The 22,275-nt window shown below is 43.2% G+C and overlaps 1 long non-coding RNA gene across 5 annotated transcripts in view; it reads left to right on the plus strand.

Annotated features, from left to right (window-relative positions):
- The window catches only part of LOC142830023 (uncharacterized), a 78,827-nt gene that overhangs the window by 47,640 nt on the left and 8,912 nt on the right, over positions 1 to 22,275 (plus strand). For 3 of the 5 annotated variants that reach the window (XR_012905027.1, XR_012905026.1, XR_012905032.1), the window contains exons 2-3: positions 19,274 to 19,375; positions 21,907 to 22,035. This is a non-coding gene — a long non-coding RNA (uncharacterized LOC142830023). Of the gene's footprint in view, positions 1 to 19,273; positions 19,376 to 20,503; positions 20,607 to 21,906; positions 22,036 to 22,275 lie in introns of all 5 variants that reach the window. The other 2 variants (XR_012905038.1, XR_012905034.1) reach the window with 1 other exon arrangement.

A 22,275-nucleotide genomic window follows, 5' to 3' on the forward strand; every position in this document is an offset into this window, starting at 1 on the left:
AATAAAGCCCTTTTCCAGAATCGGAATAAGAGATCCTCCGGAAAAGGGCTTTATTCCGGAGGATCGCGCCAGTCTAGATGCTTTTTTTCCGGCTTTTCCCCAAGCCGGAAAAAAAGCAGCGGACATGTTTATTTAAATCCGCGGGGGATATTTAAATCCCCCGTGGATTTCCCTATGCTGACTTACCTGCTTTGCATCCCTTTTCCGGAATTTGGGGCCAGTCTAGACATAGCCCTGGCAACCCTAGCCGTGTGGCCTCTTCCCTCCCCGCTGCTCCCAGTGAAGGCATCCTCTTCCTTCACTGCTGCTCTGGGATGCATGTGCGCTCTTCCCCTCCCCATGGCAGGGAGGGGCACACATATGGTCTCTTCCCCACTGCTGCTCATGGGGCGGGGAGGCTTGGGTCAGCTTGGGCCATGTGGCCTCTTCCCTCCCCACTGTTCTCAGGGGCAGTGGGGGGTTAGGGCCTCTTCCCTTCCTGCTGGTCCAGGGTTGCTTGGGGTGCATGTGCATACTCTTCCCCTCCCTGTGGTGGGGGGTGGCATGCACATGCTCAGTTTTCTGCTCCTCCTCCCCTCCCTGTGGTGGGCGCAGGGCCTCAGTGGACTGGACGGGACTGTAGGTGGGGCTGGGGGCCTGCCTCCCCTTAAACTTCTCGAGTTTTCTCAAATGTTCTGTGACAGACAGTGTGACAGACACCTCTCCTTTTATAATAGCATAGATTACACTGATGTTACCATGTCTAATGAATATTCAGGTAGGGTTTTTCCTCTCTTCTTATTTGTATTTCCTCCCCTTACCAATGTTAAGGTTCCTTTTTCTTTAGATTAGTATATCTATGATTTCTCTTCATTATCATATACATCAATTCATTGCATGACACATAGGCAGTTGGATTTCACATCCATAGCCTTCCAGAAGTTGGTGTCCACTCATGTTCTGTTGTCAGCTGATGTCATATGTACAAAGCTCTCTTTTACATTCTACTTCCAATTCCATATCACTTATGAGTTACCAAGTTTATAAATACCAAATTTTGTAGGCCTCGAGCCTCATATTAACTGCTAAAGCCAGTGTCGCACAGGATACAAACCTGTAGCTTCCTTGAATTGCTGCTGACTATAATGAAGCAGAATATGTCGCAAAGCAGTGAATTTGGTGGAGGTTTGTCCACTGGACTACACATGAAACCTTCACCAGAACAGTCGAGCTAGTCTCTTATACTCTGACATGCACTGAAAAAAAGTACCAGAGACAAAGGACTTTTCTACACTATATAGTTTGGTAGCAAATGCCGCCTTTTGCCTACAAAACGGGAAGTGTACACACCACAAAGCTATGTTTGGCAGCAAAACTCTGTTGTTTTGCCAACAACATAAAACCACCTCAACAAGAGACATAAAGCTTTTGGTGGTCACGTGGAAGTGACAAAGCATCAGTGAAGAAGCTGCTGTTCGTTATGTCGACATAATTGGCCTCCCTTAGTATCTCACAATGCCCACCACTGTTGAGCTTGGCTGCCCTGCATCTAGCTATGCAGGCATGCAACCCTCCCCTTTCAAAGCTCCAGGACATGGAGCTGCTGAGGATGTTGCTCTGGGAAGCTGAGGAGGCTGCGTGAAAATTCAGAGGAAAACTGCTTCTATGGGGATGGGGGAGTGAGACAGAAATATGAGGGGTGGGGAGAGCAAGAGACAGCTCAATCTGCTGAATGAACTTAAAGAGACAGCATGGCAATATGCTCTCCCCCAACACACACACTGTTTCTGTCTCTCTCCCTCACACACTCACAATCCCTGTCAGAGGCAACTGTTCAGCGGAGATATGGGGGGGGGGGGGGGGCACACCACCTCAGTTTCTCCACCAGGGAGACTTAACTGTCTCACATGTGCCTGAGTCTTTACTACTAGATACCAAGAGATTTCAAGGTCCCAAGGGCACCTTATCTCCAGCTCTCACCTCCCCCATTATGCCTCTCCAGTGAGGCAGAAGAAGACATTGAAAAGACACAATATTATTTCTCTGTTCAGACACATGCTACTGAGGGGACGTACTAATGCAAGATCCTCATATCCCAGGAAATGGCCACACTGGTACAATCACCCCTGGATGGGATGCTTTCCTGGCCACTGGCCATACCGGAATCCAAGGGACTATTACAGGAGACCCTCTGGGGTCCATCTTGCTTCCCAGAGAGAGGTTAAATCTCCTGCCTCTACTTCTTTTGTAAAACCAGAGCAACGAGCTGACAAGTCTGATCAGCCAGTAGAAAACATGGCTTTCAGTACCTCTCCTATGCTAAGCAATCACCCATTTTACAAAAGGAGGTTAAATTACCTCTCCCACCTACATCTATGGACGAGCTCACACACTTCCATGACCTCTTCAACAGGATAGCTGATGATCCCAAGATGACTCTTGAGGAATACCCGAAACCCAGCATGAACTCACTGATGTCCTACAAGCCACCGCATCTTAACAGTGCCATCATGAAACCAGCTAAAACTACTAGAACACCCACTAACGAGAGTGGACAGGAAGTATTTTGTTCCATCTAAGGGTTCTATATTCCTACATACATACCCAAAACCCTGTTCACTGGTGGCCAACATGGAAAATCAGAAAAGTAAACAACAGTATCCCTGATCTGACAAGGAAACCAGGAGAATGGACTCCTTCAGCCAAAAGGTATATTCATTTTGTACCTTACAATTTAGTGACAAATCTTGCTTTGCTATTAGCAAAATATGACCACAGAAACCACTCCAAAATCTTGGAATTTATTGAGCGCATCTCAGAAGACAATTAACTATTTAAAGCATTAGTCTCCAAGGAACAATTGATCTCCCATACAGCTCTTCAGGCGACCCTTGATGCTGCAGACTTGGCCACTAGCTGTTGTCATTCAACGGGCCTTCGGGTTTCTTCCTTTCACCATCCCATGTGAAATACAAAATACCATTGAGGAGCTCCCTTTTGAAAGTGATAAGCAATTCATAGCTACAACCAGTGATCTGCTGCACATCACAAAGAACTCATGTGCCACACTCAAATCACTTAAACAACGAGGAGTCCTGTGGCACCTTATAGACTAACTGAAGTGTAGGAGCATAAGCTTTCGTGGGCAAAGACCCACTTCGTCAGATGCATGTCAGTGGGTCTTTGCCCACGAAAGCTTATGCTCCTACACTTCAGTTAGTCTATAAGGTGCCACAGGACTCCTCGTCGCTTTTGCAGATTCAGACTAACACAGCTACCCCTCTGATACTCAAATCACTTGACATTCAACCACCTACCACAAAAAAGACAATATACATATCAGCCATACCGACAGCCATGGTATCCCGCCTACCCACAAAAACACTGAAGCCAATATGTTACACATCAGCAACACCACAGACCCAGAACCCAATGACATCACCCTCCACAATAACAGTGACCCAACCCCATACCGTAAACAAATAAATTTGAAGCTTTAGTTGAGGATATAGAAGACATCGTTCCTTACCCAGCATCTACTGTAGCCATCCAGTCATTTGGACACCATCTGCACCCATTCCTCACCAACTGGGCAGCTATCACTATAGGGTACAGTTCTTCATACCAGGGGGGCAATCAGGCTGTGACATTTATACAGTACCACCCTAGCAGTCTCTAAGAATTATTACCACTATCTACAGAAGCAAATTTTTCAGATGCTACTCATTTACAAAATCTCTAGAGTTTTCTAAATGATAATTTCATCAATAAATAGGGTTGCCATGTGTCCAGTATTGAATGAGACAGTCCAGTATTTGGACTTTGTGTCCAGTAAACAAATTGAGAAAATACCAGACATATAAATATCTGGTATTTTCTAATTAAGTATGTTTTTCTGCTTTTCCTGAGCCCAATGGAAGCTCGCTGGAAACACATGGCAATTAAAGGGGTCATGACTACATTTCATCCTGACCGCCCAAATCCTGACGCTTTTTTTTTTTTTTTTTTTTTTTTTTTTTTTTTTTTTTTTTTGCTCGACACAGTTTTGATATTTTTAAAAACCATCTGGCAACCCTATCAATGCAGGAAAACAGACTGTCACTGCAAAGGTCAAAGTGTGGGTTTACAAATGAGTGGCTAACAAACAAGTCCCTATCTGTTGTCTTTCCCTTTCTCTATAGCAGTGTCAAAGAGTAGCCCTGGCTTGACCACCAAACTGTGGCAGGCTGGAGCATGACAGGCAGGCCTGACTGTTTCCCTCCTTCACAGTCCCTGGAAATAGTCTAAAGCATCTTTCTGAGTACAAAGAGCTGTTGTGTGATTAGTTTATTATGAAAGAAAGTCCTCTGCACATAAAACCATAAGAGAAAAAGCCCCAGCATTAAGAGTCATAGTCATAGTCCAGTACAGCCACAGACAGCATCCCTTGTCTCTCCTCTAGGTTTCCAACTTTTGTACCTTTCCAGCTGCAGTCCACTGACTCTGGAAGGACCGCTAGTTAGCTACTCCACTAGCTCCTAGCTCTCACCCTGTTCCCACCACCCAACATTAGCATTGACTCCTGAAAGCCTTCAGATTAACCTTTCTAGATGACTCCTTCTTCATTCCAGAGAGGATTTACAGCTTTTCTTAGACACTTTCTCAAGTCTTGGGCAGCCCTATCTCATTGGGAGTGGGTGCCTGTGCCGCAGGGCTAAGTCTGGCTTTCATTTTCATACACCCCAGCTCTCTGTTGCTTAGTGACTCTATCCTATTCATATTCTCCATAGTCCTGTATAGCCCCTGGTTGCTGGCCCAGACTACCCTCTTAATCAGCCAAATGAGAGCACCATTCCTGCAAGAGGGGGACTTGACCTGCTTCATTTACGTGTAACTAGCCACCCTGTGATCGTTCTGCCTCACCAAGCTCTCCATCCATTTTCAGATCTTATCTGAAAACACTATGAAGATACAATACAAAAAAGGTTCCAATCTTACCCTTCGTGAAGTCAGCAAGAGCTGGAGCAGGCCCTAAGCGGCATTGTCTTTAACTACCTTAAAATGTAGCACTCAACTACGAACCATTTGTCATGCTCGTGCACGGGATCAACTCTTACTTTCCTGCCTGGCTCCCTCATGTTGCCAGCTGGTACACAGAGAGGAGAGCAACCTCTGTAAAAGGTCTGCCGTTCTCCCTTCTACATAAGTGACACACATTGAAAGTTCTGGCCAGCTCAAACAAAAAAGGAGAAATAGAGACCAAAATGTGATTCAGAGTAACTCCTTGCTAATTAAATGCATATGTGATCGTTACAAAATCTCTATGGCTATGATCCCACAAACTCTGGTGCACTTGTATAACTTTACTTATGTAAATCATCAGACTCCAGTGGTACTACTTCCGTTAACACAAGCATGCAGATATTTGTGTTCGTATGACAGGGACCCATGATTTATACAAAACTGATACTTCAAATTTCTTATTTTTGAAGATGTGATGCTTTCATAATTTTGCAAAGGGGGTAACTGTCAGGAGATATTTTTGTCACTACATTTGAATGGCATTTGTAAAATTCAGAAAATAAGTCCCTTTGATTGTTTCCATCACAATTCCAGTCCCATATCTGGTAGGCCATACTCTTAACCACCTGCACTTGTTCTCTAGGTTCATCTCATCCTGCTTCTCCATAATTACACGGCTCTTCTGGGGAAACTTAGTAATATCATTATTGCAATAAGGACAAGGGATAGGTTGAAAAATTGAAATAGTTTTGGAAATAATTCGCTTTGTGACTTATGTATCTTCTCTCAGAAACATCAGACAGAACCCTGGAAAAAGCATATTGAAGAAGGATGTGTAAGGCTTGAAAACATGTTGCTAGCTCAAGCAAAATCCCCATGCCTCAACTGAATAGTGACAAACACATAGCTAGACTCAGGCTGGCTCACCTACATGTTACTGTGATTAAAATAGATATTAGAATTATAAGAATGTAATTAGTATTTAGACTTCATGGAATACTTATAAGTTGCTTCATTATTATTCTCACTTATCCATATTATAAATTTATATCTGAATGTTTGCATTTCAAGCCATACTTTGTAACTGTGTAAATCACCACATAGGAGACAGATTTTAACTAGCATGGAATGCTAGTCTCCAACAAAAGGTGTTCAGGAAGGATCATCAACACCAGACAGACTACCGTGGAATATGAAAGAGGACAAAAGATTTTGTTGTGAGATCATAAGTGCAATTGACTTAGTGGAAATGACTGGTCCTTTGAGACAGGGGGTAACCTGAATGTTGCTGTGATCTGTAGTGTAAGAGATCGTCTAGCACAAAAGGTAAGATTAGTTGTGTGGCAAAACAGATCAGATTCCCAAGAGAACTGTTTGTGATTCTATAGTTATCTTGTAATAGCCCCTGAGAAGTTTACACTTGATAATTGGTTGGTAAAATCAAAGTATGGAATTCTCAACTGATTGGGGGTATGTACCCTGTTTCCTTAGACTATGTCTACACTACCAGGTTATTTCAAAATAAGTTATTTCAAAATAACTCCTGAAATAACTATTTTGAAATAAGCTTATCCTCTTCACAAGCAGGAGTTGTTATTTTGAAATAACAAGTCCATTATCATATATATAGTAGCCCAATGTCTGTGACTCTGTAACGCTGAAATGCTGGCTGTTCCCTCTGCGCAGCGCTGTTGCCTACCTGGTTGTTCCCTCTGGGTGGCGCTGTTGCCTGAGTCATGTCCTTCACCTCCCGCCATGGTGCTCGGCTGAGTTCTGCGCTGCTCAGCCAGGCTGCCGCGGGGGAGCAAGCAGCGCAAGCGGCTGTTTGGGCGCCGCGGTCCCCATGCAACACAGGGGTGAATGAGTCAGCTGAGTGCCACAGTGGGAGGAGAAGGGGGCAGGGCAGTGACGTACACAGCCGGGGGCGGGGCCATCCCCTTCACCTCCCGCTGTGGCGCTCGGCTGACTTCTTTGCCGCTCAGCCGGGCTGCTGTGGGGGAGCAAGTGGAGCAAATGGCTGTTTAGGCTCCCCGGGGTGGCCTGGCTGAACAGCACAGAAGTCAGCTGAGCACCACGGCAGGAGGCGAAAGGGGGCGGGGTGGTGATGTGCAGCATGACAGCAGCTCCAGACTCCACCTCCCGGTTGTGAACGTCACTGCCCCGGCCCCCTTCGCCTCCCACAGTGGCACTCAGTTGACTTCTGCGCCACTCAGCCAGGCCGCTGCGTGGGAGCAAGTGGTGCAAGTGACTGTTTGGGCTCCACACTCCCCCTGCAGCACAGGGAGCATGGAGCCCAAACAGCCATTGCGGGACCATGGTCCCCCGAGTGAGAGGCAGGAGGGGGAGGAGAAGAGAAAGAGAGAGAGGCAGGAGGAGGAGAAGAGCTGAGAGAGAGGGAGGGGAGGCAGTAGGAGGAGGAGGAGAGAGAGAGAGAGAGAGAGAGAGACACGAAGCGAGAGACCAGAGGCTCAGGATTGAAGACCAATGTAGAGGAGAGACCTGAAAATTCCATCTTATGACGGGCTAATTGGCTATTTTTGCAGTATGGACACTCACCTTGTTATTTTGAAATAAAGGGAGTTATTTTGGAATAATTCCACAGTGTAGACATACCCTTAAAGTCTTCCCTGAGGCTGTTGCTAATTTTCTGAAGTCACTGCGGGACAACCTGGTAGGATGGATGACAGTTTATGGATTTGATGTTTCATAAAAATACACAAGAAGACAACACTTGTTCTTTTGTGATTTTAATATTGCTAGATTCTTATATTTAAAGCACATCCAAATATTCTAGGCCCTGACAATCAAACTAAAAAAACCATACAAGAATTACATGATTTCAAGTATAAAGAACCCACCATTAAATTCTGGATATGATGCAGTGAGACTAACCAAATAACCAATAACCTAGGGACATAGGTTAAAGAGAGACCAAGAGTTACTATAATAAAAACACAATTATAATATTGTGTGACAAACTATAACAAGGGACAGGCAATATTTATTCTGTATCATAGAATCATAGAATAATACGACTGGAAGGGACCTCGAGAGGTCATCGAGTCCAGCCCCCCACCCTCAAGGCAGGACCAAGCTCCGTCTACACCATCCCTGACAGATGTCTATCTAACCTGTTCTTAAATATCTCCAGAGAGGGAGATTCCACCACCTCCCTTGGCAATTTATTCCAATATTTGACCACCCTGACAGTTAGGAATTTTTTCCTAATGTCCAATCTAAACCTCCCCTGCTGCACTTTAAGCCCATTACTCCTTGTCCTGTCCTCAGAAACCAAGAGGAACAAATTTTCTCCTTCCTCCTTATGGCACCCTTTTAGATATTTGAAAACTGCTATCATGTCCCCCCTTAATCTTCTTTTTTCCAAACTAAACAAGCCCAGTTCATGAAGCCTGGCTTCATAGGTCATGTTCTCTAAACCTTTAATCATTCTTGTCGCTCAGTAGTAGCCTAAATGAAAATATTATGAAACAACTTTTATATTTTGGCTGTATAGCCAAAACCTGTTAAGTTCAAAACCATTACATTTCCAATGGCCTTTCAAACAAGTCCTTGAAAAACCTCTGATAAAGAAGACCCTCAACTTGTCTAACCCTCTGGACATCATGTAATTGGTTAAACCGAATAAGATGATGTTATTCATAGGGGATAAAACATTGCAAGCATTTGTCTCTGCATTTCAAGCTGAGCTCTGTATTTGCTTTGTGTATGTTTTCAATATTGGATTTCCGCTAGTAGTTACATACTGCCAAAGTTTTGCACAAAATGGATGGTGGAGGAAAGTAACTCATGCATATGTCAGGTTTCATAAGTTTCCCAGCCCAGGGAATTTGAAGTGTCTTTGTGGAGTCTGAAACCAGGAGCATATTATACAATAGATTATTTTTAAAGCAGATTTTTAAATTGAAATGTCTGTGATTCATTAGTGATTAATACAGCAAATGACCAGTAGTGCTAGTTTTACTAACGCAGGCACTTTGCAAGCTCACTCGCATAGATTTGCTAATGCTCCTGAGTCTCAACCTGGCCCATAATAGACCTGCTCACTCTAGCATTGGGGACAGAGGGTGAACTGGGCCAATTTATAAGAAGGTTTTGTGATGCAGACTTATCTTGGGACTAAGATGAGAACTTTGGACACAATAATTAAAGATACAAAGCTATTTCTTAGCAGAGAAGTTAATCTGTGTATTGTCGATAAGCCATGGGAGCATACTACTTACATAGATATTGGAATATATAATTGTAAGGCATGTTAGGGCATTTCTAGTTCCACCACTAGTGTACACTATTAGTCAGATCCTATTTAATTTCACTCAGGATGAAGAGAACTGCCATAGTAAAAATATGAAAGGTTAGTGTGGAAAATAAATGAAATGTTTTCATTATTTATATAGTTCAAAAAAGTGCACTTTAGATAAATATAAAGAGTTTAGCAATCTAAGAAAGAATGGCAATTAAACATGTTCACGCTCTTTAAATTGGAAAAGTAGTTTTGGAGAGGTACTTTACTATATGTTTCCTAAGTGCTCATCTACTGATACTTTCCACTCCTCTTTCTCACTCCCTGCCCCTTGCAAATACTTGGATTTCCAATATTTTGCTTCACTTTTTTTCTTTTAAATGTTCTTTAAAATACATGGTAATTGCATCTTCCCTACACAGCTCTCACAAATTACCCTTGTAATTACCCTTGCAGGAGGGGAAGGGGAGGAGAAGTGAGAGAGAGAGACAGAGAGAGAGGCAGGAGGCAGAGAAGAGCTGGGGGCGGGGGGGGGAGGAAGTAGGAGGAGGAGGAGAGAGAGAGAGAGACGGAATGAGAGAGCGGAGGCTCAGCAGAGAAGACCGACGTGGAGGAGAGACCTGAAAATCCCATCTGATGACGGGCTAATTGGCTAGTTCATAATAAGAACATAATTACTGGGTCATACCAAAAGTCCATCTAGCCCAGTATCCTGTCTTCCAACAGTGGCCAATATCATAGGTCCCAGAGGGAGGGATCACAACAGGTAATCCTCACATGATCCCTCCCCTGTCTCCCACCTCCAGAGAAACATAGGCTAGGGACACCTACCCACCCTGGCTAATAGCTATTAAGGGATCTAATCTCCATGAATCTATTTAGCTCTTTTTGGACCCTGTTAAAGTTCTAGCCTTCACTGCATCCTCTGGCAAGGAGTTCCACAGGTTGACTGTGCTCTGAATAAAGAAAAACTTCCTTTTTCTGGTTTTAAACCTGCTGCCTATTAATTTCATTTGGTGACCCCTAGTTCTTTTATTGTGGGAATAAGTAAATAACTTTTCCTTATTCACTTTTTCCACACCAGTCATGATTTTATAAACCTCTATCATATCCCCCCTCAGTGTCCTCTTTCTGTCAGCCGATGGTCAGGGCAGTGAGTGGTGTGTGTGTGTGTGTGTGTGTGTGTGTGTGTGTGTGTGTGCTATACACCCGAGACTTCAACTGCTGAGACCGGGGTCCCTTGCAGCGGGCAACCTGGAGGAGGTTGACGAGCGCCCCAATAAGTTTACAAGGAGAGCTTATTACACTTCAGATTTTAGCTGCTAGAATCCGTGATTCCTTCGCAGCGGGCAGCCTGGGGGAGGCTGAGAAATGCTCCAACGGATCTGCCACCTGGGAGTGACACAAATCCAAACACCCAAGCTCTCCCTATATCTGTCCCTTAAGACCGGCTGAAGTTCTTTTAAATTGTGCCTGGTTCTGTTACAGCAACTGAAGGAGTCAGGTTAAAGCTTAAACAGTTACAGGTTTATTGAGGAAGCTTATAAATCATATGGTTGCAATGGCTATTGTTCTATTTCTTAACTGCTAGCAAAATATAGATCTTAAAAATGGTTACAAAGAAGATAAAGATAGGAAAACAGAAATAATAGTACCAAGTAACAGCTTAATCTTTAAAGAGCTCTAAGTCTGTGTACACTTAAGACAGAGGACCACATCCAAGTACAATTTTTATCCCCTTCTGTGCCTCTCGACTCCAGCATGTCAGGCCAGGGCCGGTCCCTCAATTCCTAGGAAAGACGAAAATACGAGGTGGGCGTCCTCAAAGAACCTTGGGAGGTCAAACACCTAAGCCGACCAGCAGGTAGAGGGTAGATTGACACTCAAAAGTGAGTGTGCTGCTGTACCCATCTTTATACCCATGGGGTCACATATTTCTCTTTCTTATCTGTGATGCCAAATAGTGCTGGTCTGCCTTTTGTGAGACCAGTTCTTACAAGGGAGTTATGAACTTAATTTACACTTGTAAGAGAGAGTTGAGAGAATTAAATTGGAAGTACTAAGCATTCTTTTCTCAATGGGGGATTCCTCTCCCAGGGACGGCTGTGTGTGTTCGTATCAACATGGGTCACTTCTTGTAGCCTCGAGCTCAGCTTATTGCCTTAATTGTTCTCTCCTCATATCCATGTTTTCAGCTTCTCAGGATCAGATGAGCCAGCATAGACTATGCTGCTTTTATTGCTCCTTCTCTATCCTGTATGCTTCAGGAACCTCAGAGAGGCAAAATAAGATGGATGAGATGGGGGGGGGGGGCTGTCTGGCTACACTTTCTAAGCTGAAAAATCCAAGTCTTTTTAATCTCTCTTCATATGGGACCCATTCCAAACCCCTAATATCTGTGTTGCCCTTTTCTGAACCTTTTCAAATGCCAATATATATTTTTTTGAGATGAGACGACCACATCTGTACTCAGTATTCAATATATGGGCATACCATGGTTTTATATAGAAGCAATAAGATATTTTCTGTCTTATTCTCTATCCCTTTTTTAAGTAATCCTAACATTATATTTGCTTTTTCGATTGCCACTGCACATTGAGCGGATGTTTTCAGAGAACTATCCACAATGACTCCAACATAGAATCATAGAATACTAGGACTGGAAGGGACCTCGAGAGGTCATCAAGTCCAGTCCCCTGCCCCCATAGCAGGACCAAATACTGTCTAGGCCATCCCTGATAGACATTTATCTAACCTACTCTTAAATATCTCCAGAGATGGAGATTCCACAACCTTCCTGGGCAATTTATTCCAGTGTTTAACTACCCTGACAGTTAGGAACTTTTTCCTAATGTCCAACCTAAACCTCCCTTGCTGCAGTTTAAGCCCATTGCTTCTTGTTCTATCCTCAGAGGCCAAGATGAACAAGTTTTCTCCCTCCTCCTTATGACACCCTTTTAGATACCTGAAAACGGCTATTATCTCCCCCCTCTGTCTTCTTTTCTAAACTAAACAAACCCAATTCTTTCATCTCTCTCTAGAGTAGTTGTAGCCAAATTAGTCCCCATCATATTGTGTATATATATGTAAGCAGGGGCTAAACTGCTACTTGCTGTCAGCCAGCTAAAAGGAGGGGTGGGTGTGCCCACTACAGTTGTTTAGCTCTACAAGGTAATTAACTGTTAACTGTTGACATGTAAATACTGCTCAGGAGAGAATCCAAGGTGTGGCTATGTAAATCCCATTCAGCCAGGGCTGATGGAGGGTCAGTGTTGGAATGGAAAGTGGAGAATTGTATATAATTTGGGACTGTTGTGGGGGTAACTAATCATGCTACCCCTAAATGTGGGAACTGTAAAACATGCCAGCAGTGCTTGCAGGAGAGACACCACCATCATGGTAAGAGGACTCGGAAGAACAAGCCTCCCCCCTTCCAGAGTAGAGTGAACAGAGCTGGGGGAAAGGGTTAAAGGACTTCAGTCAGCCTGCTTCACACCTGCCAGGTGTGAGCTATAAGACTGGCCCAGCCTGCACCTTTCCCCCTTTGTTTTAAGGACAGACCTAAAGCAGACTCCCTGAGGAGTCTTTTTGTTTACTAGTCCAGTGAAAGCTGGAGTCATTTGACAGCCCAGCTGGTGGCTAAAGAGTTGAAATCACTGAGCTGAAATCACTGCTTTGGCTGAGCCCCAGACCTATTGCAGCCAGTAAAGTGGTGGCAATCAGTGGCCTGGCGTGGAGCAGTGGCAGGTGAAGAGCGGCAATCAGTGGCCTGGCGTGGAGCAGTGGCAGGTGAAGAGCAGCCATCAGCAGTGTGGCGTGGAGCGACGGCGGATGAGGAGCGGTCATCAGCGGCGTGGCGTGGTGCGGCGGCAGGCGAGGAGCGGTGGCAGGCAAGAAGCGGCGACAGGTGCCCAGCGGAGGTCCAGAGGTCTATCTTTCCCCCCACCCCCATTTCTACCCTGGTTGGGAGGTGAAACCCTGCGGGTGAACTTTGGGACTCTGGGTGGCACAGAGACTTGTGGGGACAGAGACTTTTGGGGAGTCGGATTCTGTGGACTTTGGGCGATACTTGGCTGGGGTGGGGGCTTGGCTCATGTTTGGGTTATGAACTCTGTTTGTGGTGTTTTCCCCAAGCTAATGCCATATGAATTCTCTCTCTGTTTCATTAAATGTTCTTTTCCTACACTCAGACTCAGTGCTTGCGAGTGGGGAAGCATTGCTTCTCAAAGGCGCCCATGGGTGCGTGAATTTCCCAGATCACTGGGTGGGGGCTCGAGCCGGTTCTTTGTGAGATTGACCACAAGATATTGAACCCAGCCCTGGTTACTGCCAGGTCTACCCGGCAGAAGGGTTACATATAGTTGGGATTATGTTTTCCAATGTGCATTACTTTACATTTATCCACATTAAATTTCATTTGACATTTTGTTGCCCAATCACTTAGTTTGGTGAGTTCTTCACTATCTTGAGCAGTTTGGTATCATCTGCAAATTTTGCCACCTCACTGTTTACCCCTTTCTCTAGATCATTTATACATAAGTTGAATAGGATTGGTCCCAGGACAGACCCTTGGGGGACCCCACTAGTTACCTGTCTCCATTCATTCCTCCATTCATTACCATTTATTCCTACCCTTTGTTTCCTGTCTTTTAACCCATTATCAATCCATGAAAGGTCCTTTCCTCTTATCCCATGGCAACTAACTTTACTTACGAGCCTTTGGTGAGGGACCTTGTCAAAGGCTTTCTGGAAATCTAAGTATACTACATCCACTGTATTCCCCTTGTCCACATGTTTGTTGACCCTAATGTGCACACTTCATACTGTTCTGGTTCTGGCTCAGTTTTGAGCAGTGTTTCCTGTAAGTGAAGTGCTTGGGCAGCCAACCAGGAAGAGTCAAATTCTGTGCAGCTGATTAGGGGAGCTCCCACAAGCCAGCAGCATGTGTTCCTATTGGTGGAACACCTCTGCACATGCCTTGGTGCATGTAACAAAATTTATTCTGCACATGGATGGAAAAAAATTAGAGGGGACATTGGTTCTGAGCATAATTGTGCCCAATACTGTTACTCTTTGTGGGGGGTGGGGGAGGTGCATAAATGGAAACTAGGATGAGAATCTTTTTCACTTGTCCCATAAATCAGAATCAGATTCTGAGGCTGTCTAAGATGAAAATGGAACTCTCTGAACTAAATGTGCTACGTAGCTGTTTATAGAGGTCAGGTTCAGCCTTAGGGCATGGCAGTTTCCTTGCGTCCTGCACCTTCAGGGCCCCACACTGCCCTGTACCTGCCTGCCTGGCAACTTACTCGCTGCCCTGGCTGGGAGTCTCCCAGCCATACAGCGCAGCCAAACAAAGCATGCCACCTTAGGCCTTGCAAACTCTTTGGTTGGGCCTGACAGAGATGATCTAGTCATACTGGAGTGGATTGTTCTCTGAGGCAGCATCATACCTTTAAATTGCAGCCCTTCACTGGATGTGGGGCTGAGCTTCGCCACTCAATCAAGAGCTTTGGAATTCTTTATGGAGTTCCCTGGCACACAACAGAGTGCACCTGTTGCTGTATCCGTATTTAGAGTGTTGCATCCCACCTCACTCTGCAGTCTGGTCATGCTCCACCATGGACCAGGGAAGTTACTCCACAGCCCCTTCTGCCTTGCCCACTTTCAGATTCTGGGTACCCATGGGAGAGTTTGGGTGGAATAGCAGATGTATTCCCAGGCTGTCATTGTGATTGGCTCTTACATGGCCTGCACAAGGTTGGGAGGACTCCTTTTGCCCTTTCCCCTGTCTTCAATGTTCTCTATAAGGTAGCAAGCCCCTATATATATATTATAACTGAGAATTGTTATGTATGATATGCCTTTTCTATCACGGCTGTGATGCTTGTATATCCATTCTGTCTGGCAAATCAATTTCTAACTAAAATTGACTAGGATGTAAACTACTTTAAGCGGTGAACTTCCATAGTGCTAAGCATCATTGCTATGCTTGACCTGCTGAAATTGGCCTAGCTTGAGCACAAAGAGGAGCCCAGCACATAATCTGCTTATGTGCTCTAGACAAAAGACACTAAGGATGTTAAGTATCAGGTAACTGACTAATCAAATAGTCAATGCATTTTGCATCGACTATTTGATTAGTTGATAGGGCACTTCCGCCTTTGAAGTGTTGCAACAGCCCTAGGGCTGTTGCTATTCTTCAAAGGCGAAAGCACCACATGGAGTCTCCAACTGATCCTGGTGCTGCCATTTTGAAGTCTCCCTTCTTTTCTTCCCCACCTCTTGCTGCCTCTATTTGATAGGGGGGAGAGCAACTAGTTGACTAGTCCTTCACATCCCTAAAAGACACAGAACATGTCTGTTTTCTCCCCAATAGAATTGCTTCCTATATTTGAAATGTTTTATCTAAGAGAAAACCTACAGATGTTCAGTAAATTATATTTTCTTTCAATCAATATGGTTTACAAAAGGAGAGAATACATTTACTCTTCCATTTAAAAGGTAACACAGTCATCCCCCAAAACACTCATCTACCTTTTATTCAAACATCACTGATTCCCTCACAGAAAAAGTGTAAAGATGCCCAATCCTTGATTCCATTTGATCTCCGTTTCCCCATTTTTATTAGGTTTTTTTCCAGTATTTTATTACATATTTAAAGATCTAAACATTTTTCTCATGGACAGTGAAATATTGAGATTATATATAGTTTAAATAATTCATTTAACTTCTTATCCTGAAAGTGAAATAAAAAAATGGCTGTGGGAATCTGGAAAGCACCTTGTTATTGGTTGTGTAAAAGATGCTTTCCCATTTCACTGGTTGATTCTTACTAATTAAGGGTCCAGTCTTGCAGTTCAAAAGTGGTTAGCATACAAAGGTCATGATTGGATCTGTCAGGGACTCTAACCCAGACGGCTCGGTTCGTTGTCTGACCGCAAAGAGACAGGCAACGCCAGCAAAGTTCAATCACAAACTCTTTATTGAAGAGTGCACACAACAATAGAGAGCGGCCCGTCTCCAAAGAGAACCAGCCCCGATTTTAGTAACAGGTAGGCTTATAAAGACAGTTCCGTCGCGTCATAAGCTCTTCACCCAAGCCACTTAGCCCCCCTTTCTAGAAACTTTTAATATCTATGCATATCTTAGCCAACTATACATTGTGGCCAAAAGCGCTTCATAATGCATCAGTAACTTTCTTATCAATCACAAAAGGCAGGTACCAGGAACAAGGAGACAAAAGAGTTGGGTACAAACAAAGGGCAAAAATAGGGAGGTAAGATTAGCAAAGAGGAACAAAAACAGGGAGTTACTGACCAGTTCCCAAAGCAAACCATTCTACTTACAGTAGGTACAAATATGTAATTTATCACTATCTTACTTTATAACCTAAGCCAGCATGAAGGGTGCGCCTCTGATTGAACCACATTCCTGGTTCTGGTCAAGAATACCCAGAGGCCTACGTAATTAGCCTTTGTTAACTTTCCTTAGCATAACGTTGACCAGGCCTTGTTTTCCTGGTCCCAACAGATCCAAAGTGTCTTGGTGATTTCCAAGTTCTGGTCTCTCTAAAGGCTAAAGTTCTTAAACAGATGTAAAGCGAATATGTGCAAAGACAAGTCTTTATCTGGCATCAGCTGAAGCTTGATCAATCTGAATTAATGAAGCTTCCCCCAATTAAAGTTGCATTGTCAATATTGATAGGACATAAAAATACTTAAACATGACTGTTGAAAGAATTTTGCTCTGATTTCTAAACATGACTGTCCACAATGAGAACCAGAAACATGTTACGAAAGAGTAAATTAGTCTATTGCTTTTAATTAGGAACCACTGTAAGGGATTATAAAACGCACCATTAAATCCAACTAAATCGCTAAATATGTATGTCACATCCTGAAAATTAAGTTATTTAGAATCTGTGGTATTTCTCAACTTGTTATGTTCAATTTGCTTTTAGCATGGCACATGAAGTGTATTTTTTTATTGCAAAATGGAAGTGCAAATACTTTATTAAAACATGTGTATGTAATTCATCCACACATATGCCTCACATGCTTGAACTTATTAAAAATGTTGTGGCTTTGTATATGACAGTAATTAAGGAGTCACATTGGTTTGCATGCAAAAATCCACGTACTGTTAATAAGATTTAAATAAAGAAGTAATTTCTGGGTAATTATAGTATGCCTTGTATAGCATTAAAAGCATGAGGCCAAAGGTACAGACATTTTAAAGATATAAATTGGGAGAAGTAAAGTGTATTGGCAGAAACTGGTCCAGTAAAAGGTATCACCTCTTCCATCTTGTCTGCTTAATTTTCTGGGATTAGCACAATTCCAACATCACAAAAGACTTTTCAGAGCTTATAAAATGGGGGTTCTCAGATAGTGGGTTGCAATGCCAAAGTAGTTCATAATCCCATTTTAATAGATTTGCCAAGGCTGGTGTTGGCTCTGGGACCCAGCAACTCTGAAGCTAAGCACCATCGCTCAGAGCTAAGGTTACATGCCCTCACCCAGGGCAGAAACTTTTGAGCTTCAGCTTTTCCCCCTGCCCTGTCCAGAGCAGCAGGGCTCAGACAGTGGGGCTAGGAGAGGCTCAGTCTTCTGTTCCCCCTCTGGGGGTTGTGTAGTAATTTTTGTGGTCAGAAGGGGATCACAGTGCAATGTAGTCTGAGAACCACTGATCTAAGAGTTTTTATAGTAACCTATAATGTGTTTTGTAGACTGGATTCCAGCTTTTTTATAATTGCCTTTGACTGCACTTAATTATGCTGGAGGAACCAACAGCTCTGTAGAAAGAAGTTCTAAATTATTAGCTACATCTGTGCAAGTAGTTTGCACTTGTTGCCATGGGTCGGCAACATGTCTGTACATGGATACAAGTGTCCGTGGCAAAAATGATGAAGCCCATAGGGCTGGCTCCTCACACAGCTTTCGTCCCCCCTTTCCAACGGCTGACTCCACAGCTTCCAGCCAGTCCATTGGTCAGGATTAGAAATCATGGCCAATGTGGGCCGAAGTGCGCAACTCCTGCAGATGGAGGCATCATACTTAATGTGGAGCCATAGCCACCTCTCTTTTCCATGAGCAGCATGGAGCTGCTTTGGGGAGCCACTGGAAGTGAGGCGCTCCCCTTAAATTTGTTCTACCCTGTCCCTGCTTGCAATAGACCCTTGCCCACAGCTGAAGCCTGACATGTGGGGAGATGCCATGGTCAGGAGGCAGAGGAGATTCCCAACCACCCTAGGATTCCCCCTGCTGTGGATGGAAAGGTGCCCTGGTCACAGTGAGTGGTAGGGAAGACTGCTCCACTGAAACACTCTTTCCCCCACTTCCTGTATATATTAAAGAGGGAAATGTAATTAGAGTTTTCTGCTCTGGTTTTAAATGTAGAAATGGGCTACTGTAGTTTCTCCACCTCCCAAAAATCAACCCTAAGCTCTTCTTAATTGAAAGAATATGAAATTATTATTGTGGAAAATGTATTGTTACTCAATTTTAAAACTTTCTGTACCCAGTTCTGCATTTTCTGTAGATCAAAACCCTATTTGACTTTGAGCTACAATTAAACAGAGGAAATCAAAGACTAAATTCCAAGCAAGTCTTGCTATTAATCATTGGAAAAGAACTAATAGGCCAAGTATTTTTATTATAGTTTCTTTCTGCCTGAAAACTACATTTTAATTTAAAACTTCCTTTCTTTAATACAGACTGAATTGCAGATGAAGCAATTTAAATAATTTATACTACAATAGTACAGAGGAATGACCCTGTTAGTCTGTAACTGTAAAAACAATGAGCAGGCCTGTGGCACCTTAGAGACTAACAATTTTATTAGGTCATGAGCTTTCATGGCTAAAACCTTCTTCATCAGATGTGTTGAAGTGGAAATTACAGAATTCGGGGTATATATAAAAGAGCCCAAAGGGATTGCTGACGTGGTGGCTGATTAAAACTGACTCTTTAGACAAAGACTCTTGTTTCAGAAACCTTTCTCACAAATTTTGTGTTCATATCCCCTCAGCATCCATTTTGATAGAGCCCAACCATTTTGAGCAGCCTGAGACTGCAGGAGTTAGGAGCCTATCTTGGGGTCTTGCAGAGCTGCTGGCCAGAAGTCACCTAGGTAAGCACCTCCCGGACAGAGACTGCCTCTGGCATGCCAGCTTCCCCACCTTCCAACTCCCTTCCCCAGGCCACCACCAAAACCCTCTGCATCCTCCCCCTCAGATCACAGGTCCCTCCCAGACCCTGTATCCCCTCTAACACCTCTCCCCCAGCCAAAATCTTCTCATGCATCCATATCCCCTCCTAGGTCACCCCCTCAAAGCCCTATCCCAGATCACAATCTCCTTTATCCAAACTCCCTCTCAAACCCCAAAACCCTTTCCTTCACTCCAATTTCCTATTATGAGCTCCCTTCTGCTCCTAGCCTTCATTCCTGACCCTGCACCTTTTCCACTGAAAAACCCTTGACTTCTTACCAAAATCTTGGAGTGGCTCCCCATCAAAAATTATTTCCCATCCAGTGATAGACCCTTCAAACTGCACCACTCAGTACATCATATCTTTATATGGGGGATAGATGGGTACATCAAGGAGAGGATACACAATAGAGCAGAAGCTTTAAGAGTAGCAAGAAAGAGCTGAAATGGACCTTATTCATTGCCTGCAGCTATAACTATGAGAGATTTTTCAGATGGTCTGAGTGAACAGGCATAGGTGCAACTGTCACTTCATTTGATCAGTAGGAATTACCGGTGCTGACACCATTTTGTGGTAGCAGAGATCATTTAGGCACATATGCCAAGATTGTAGGAAAGAAGAAATAACCTTACCTATAAGCTTCTCTTTTTAGTAACGTTACAAACAACAATCCAACATTCTCCCACCAAGTTCTTGGTCCTCTCTAGGATCTGTAGAATCAATAACTTTTACAGTTTTGAATTAAGTCTACATTATTCACTCCAAATGGAATTTCTAACTTCAATAAGACCATTTACTTGTATAAGAAAAGATTACAGGATCAGATCTTTATGGCAGTAAAGATATAACTAGCAACGGCTATTCATTACAATTTCCTCTAAATCCCATTCACTTTTTGAAAGATCTCATTTGTGAAATACAAACAAAAGCAAGAAAAATATATGAATGTCACCCCAATACACTGTTTCTCCACCCCAATCCTTTCTCCTGTTCTCCATTGTGAGTATTTTTTTTAACTTTCATTTTATATTTTCTGATGTTTTGCCAGCACATATGTTCCCAGGGCAGTATGATGGTTGCAGTTAGGTGATAAAAGACAATAGACTGAAAAGCAATCTCCATAAAAGGGAAAGAATAATAAGTATGCTGTGGTAAGTCAGTGACAACTTAATAAATAGAAACATATTTTTAATATTACAACCTTATTATAAAAGAAACTAAATTGAATTCTGCCCTGCAGCATTGAGATCAAGAATGTTGTGTTTTCCCTGTAATGTTAGTGGTAAACAAAAATGTCCCACTTCTACATAATTCATCACCTGTGCCACTGTCTTTCATTGATTCATTATTGTAGTATTAATAATCAACTTGGTTCTGGTATTAATTTAGAAATCAGATCTGTATAAATCCTCCAAAAATGTTTTTAAAGAACACTCAACACTCTAGTGAGCTGGAGTATTAAGTTCCAAAGACTGCTTTGTTCATCTGCCCAATAAGCTCCATTTGCTTTGCCATTGCCAGAGCCAGCTTGCCTTGCATATTTCTTATGTGTGCTAGGCAATTTCCCGTGACACTGTCCAGGCCTTTCTTCTTTTAGGAGTGCCATGGGTATCCCTGATTCATGATATTGTGCTAATCTTCAGCTGAAAAGGGAGGCTGGCATTTGTTCACTATCTCATCGTCTGTGCCATTAAGACCTGCACTGAAATCAGTTGACTCATTCATTTTGACTATATCTGTAAACCAGTCTTATCCACAAGAGACTTTTTGTTTCTTTAGAAAATAGCCTACTAGTGTAGCTTCACCTGCAGGAGCAATGGTGGAAACTTTAATGTAAACAAGATACCATTAGCCCTCAGGATTTTAACCACCTCGCTGTGTGAGCAGGTTTAGGGGATAATGGCTTGGTTAAACTGTGATTATCTGATCAACACAGTAGCATTCACATCATTCTTTCCAACACTGGAGCTTACCCAGAGGTAAGCAAGCACAGCCTCAGGTGTAATTGAAGGCCTCTTTCTGTGAACTGTTTGGATTTCATTTTTGCTAGGGTACTTAGTCTTTGAATTGAGGGAGTTTTGGAAACATTGGGCTTTGCAGTGAGGTAGGACTGGGCACAGGAGGAAAATGGACTGGGAGAGTGGACAGTCATGTGCAGGATAAACACCAAAATAGATGCAAAATAATTATTAATAAAATTATAATAGCTTATCATTTTAGGGTATAACAGCCTGCCTTTACCATATAGAATTTTGGGAAATATTTAGGAAATTGCATGATGCTTAGAGAATAATAGCAACATGAATATGGTTTTGTTGGCTTAGTCTATTAAATGTTCATGTTAATTAAACTCTAGGAAATCTCTGCTTTCTCTGAATGAGTGACAGACATGAAGAAGATTCATGGAGAATACTTCCTACTTAGCCATAAATCTGTACTTGTCACTACCAGCTCCAGTTGGCCAGACTCTGAAATACAGCCATGCTGCTGGCAAACCAGGTGCCTGCTTATGCCAAGATACCTGTGTACCACTTAAACACTGACAAACATTTACCTGGAATCAGTCTGGATTGCCTATGTGTAAGTATTGGTAACATACTTAATAGACTTATAAAATGTTTAGTGTTTAGGCTTTATTAAATGCTTGTAAATTGCTTCATGCATTTAATCTCTCTTAGATCATCTTTATCCTGTATTATAAGATAACTAGGGGGTGGTGCCCCCTGCTCACTACACTTGCCAACACCTCTCTCTGGTGGTAGGCAGCCCCAACTCTTCCCCCAGCAGCCGGGGCGGGCCAGGCTGAGGTGTCGCAGATCC

Source organism: Pelodiscus sinensis, chromosome 1 (genome assembly GCF_049634645.1).
Source record: "Pelodiscus sinensis isolate JC-2024 chromosome 1, ASM4963464v1, whole genome shotgun sequence".
Taxonomy (NCBI): domain Eukaryota; kingdom Metazoa; phylum Chordata; order Testudines; family Trionychidae; genus Pelodiscus; species Pelodiscus sinensis.